We start from the raw sequence: 3,200 nt of genomic DNA on the forward strand, positions 1-3,200 counted from the left end.
CAAAGAGGTCTAGCATTAGAGTGAGGCATTAGGAATCTACCACAGTGGTGATTGTGGCTAAATGCGCCGTAAATATCAGGGAACAGAAAACCTGTTGAGATAATGCATTTGAGGCTGAGCTACCCAAAGAATTAGACAAATAAGGTGCAACAAGGTGAGACGCACATCTAAGACATTTCCTCAGCTGTACTGTATATTTATAAAGGTGTGTATTTTCAAAGAGAGTAGTTGAGAGGTAGACAGACAGACAGACAGCATGAAGCCCTTGTCTTTCAGAACCCTGGAGGGAGAAGACATATGAACACAAAGCCTTATACATATGAACACCCTTTTCCTTCTATTGTGCACTATGTTTGACCAGAGTCCTATGGGCTCAACCAACAAAGCACTCAATTAATAAATCAATCCATCAACCAACCAAGCAACTAACATACCAACCAACCAACCATCAATTTACTGTAAAGCACTTTGTGACAACAGTTGATGTAAAAATGGCTTTATAAATACAATTGCTTGCTTGCTTTCTTGATTGATTTCATTTCCTGCAGTTCAGTGACATGAGCTGAGGTCTTACAGGTAAACACTAGGGCTGAGGTGGATCTTGTTGGGGAGGCCGTGGCTCTCCATGCGAGACGCTGTGCTTACTGTCTCCGAAAACAGGCAGTACCGAGGCATCTTCTCCTCCACCACACCATCTAGAACCGGCCCGTTGTGTACACCCATCCGGATCTACAGCAGAAAGGTATTGGTTGTTTCTTAAATATATTTTGTGGGATATTTTTACTTTATCGAGATAGAAATAGGTGTAAATGATCACTGAGTAGTGGAAAGGTTCGTATCAACGCTAGGGGGTGACATTTATGTGCTGCTGGCAGCTTCGTTACCCACTAGACCAGCCTCTGACACAGAGAGAGGTATTGTATTGTGATGAACTAGCAGGAGAACTGAGAAAGATCATCTCAAAAAGAAAGACAAGGGCAGGGAAACAGAACCCTTTGGATTTGGATCAATGGAACAATGCTGTTACAAAAATATAGGGAAGAATCAATCCAGCATTCAAAAACACACCAGCCATCTGTGGGTCTCACCTGGATAAGCCCCCCTGTGATGGGGTTGATGACCTCCCTAGCTGCTATGATCATGCCCAGGGCGAAGTTGGCCACCCTTTCAGAATGGCCGGACAATGGGATAGGCACACCACCAACCACCATGTAGGCCTATGGTCTCCACCTGATGCACACACAACCACAGGCAGATTGATATTGGTCAGATAAGTACTGGAATGGCTATTCCAGGCTGCCTGGTCAAGATGAATAGATGGATATGTAGAATAATTCACAAGATTCAATTATGAATGATAAATAATGATGTTTAGCCTATCTAACAAATGTAATATTTTGTTACCTTGTAAACTGTGTGTACTGTGGTGTACTGTGGTGAGCCGGTCGAACTTGAGGTACATGGAGTTGAGCATGTTGACGATCTGGATGGGCTCACACTCTGAGCAGATGTTGGTGAAGGTGACCACATCACTGAAGAGGATGGTGTACTCCTTTAGAGCAAACATAACCACAACCACCACAGACCACATGGGCATTTCCATAAATATAGCACTGTCTGAGTACTTATCCAATGACGAGAACAATAGTGAAAACAAGTTATTCTGCTTAATCCTTTTCCACATCAAGTTGGCCTGTTGATTCATATCAATTCATTTTGAGTGTGTGCGCGCATATGCATGTATGTGTGCTGTTTATGCACAAGAGTTGTGTGTGTGCGTTGTGCATGCGTGTTCTGTCTGTCTGTGTCTATCTGTGTATGTCTCTCTGTCTGTTTCAGTGATGCAGCTGTAGAACTTTTTGAGCATCTGGTGACCCATGCCAAATATTTTCAGTCTCCTGAGGGGGAATAGGCGTCTTGGTGTGGTGTGTTTGGACCATGATAGTATCATGTTTCAGGAGAAGACCCAGATGCAGACAGTGGTGAAGTAACAAAAGTTTATTACTAGAAGGCAAAACGACAGGTCAAGGGCAGGCAGAGATCAGTGATCCAGATCAGAGTCCATAAGGTACAGAACAGCAGGCAGTCTCGGGGTCAGGGCAGGCAGAGGTCAATAATCCAGGGTGATGTGACAAGGTACGAAACGGCAGGCAGGGTCAGAGCAGGCAGAATGGTCAAAACCGGGAAAACTAGAAAACAGGAACTAGAAAAAGACAGAAGCAAGGGGAAAAACGCTGATAGACTTGCCGAACAAAACGAACTGGCAACAGACAAACAGAGAACACATGTCACGTTCCTGACCTGTTTTTCCTTTCTCTTGTATTATTTTAGTTGGTCAGGGCGTGAGTTGGGGTGGGTTGTCGATGTGTTTGTTCTATGTTGGGATTTTTGTGTTCGGCCGGGTATGATTCTCAATCAGAGACAGCTGTCAATCGTTGTCCCTGATTGAGAATCATACTTAGGCAGCCGGTGATTCACGTGGGTTTTGTGGGTGGTTGTATTCCGTGTCAGTGTTCGTGCCACACGGGACTGTTTGCGGTTTTGTCACGTTTGTTGTTTTGTATTTTGAAGTGTTCAGTCTATTTTCATTAAATAATGAACACTAACCACTCTGCGTTTTGGTCCTCTTCTTCTGTCAGCGAGGACAGCCGTTACAGAACCACCCACCAATCTAGGACCAAGCGGAGTGTAAACGGGCAGCGACAGCAGCAGAGACAGACACAGGAATGGACATGGGAAGACGTCTTGGACGGCAAGGGTTGTTACACATGGGAGGAGATCCTGGCTGGAAAGGATCGCCTCCCATGGGAACAGCTGGAGGAAGCGAGGAGAGCGGAGGCAACCGGAGAGAGGAACCGGGGGTATGAAGGTACGCGGCTAGCACGGAAGCCCGGGAGTCAGACCCAAAAATTTCTTGGGGGGGGGCACACGCGGAGTGTGGCAAAGCCGGGTAGGATACCTGAGCCAACTCCCCGTGCTTACCGTGGAGTGAGAGGGCGTCGTACTGGTCAGACACCGTGTTATGCGGTAAAGCGCACGGTGTCCCCAGTACGCGTGCTTAGCCCAGTGCGGGCTATTCCACCTCGCCGCACTGGTAGGGCTAGGTTGGGCATCGAGCCGGATGTCATGAAGCCGGCCCAACGCATCTGGCCTCCAGTGCGTCTCCTCGGGCCGGCATACATGGCAACAGCCTTACGAAT

This window comes from Salvelinus namaycush, chromosome 23 (genome assembly GCF_016432855.1).
Source record: "Salvelinus namaycush isolate Seneca chromosome 23, SaNama_1.0, whole genome shotgun sequence".
NCBI classification, from domain to species: domain Eukaryota; kingdom Metazoa; phylum Chordata; class Actinopteri; order Salmoniformes; family Salmonidae; genus Salvelinus; species Salvelinus namaycush.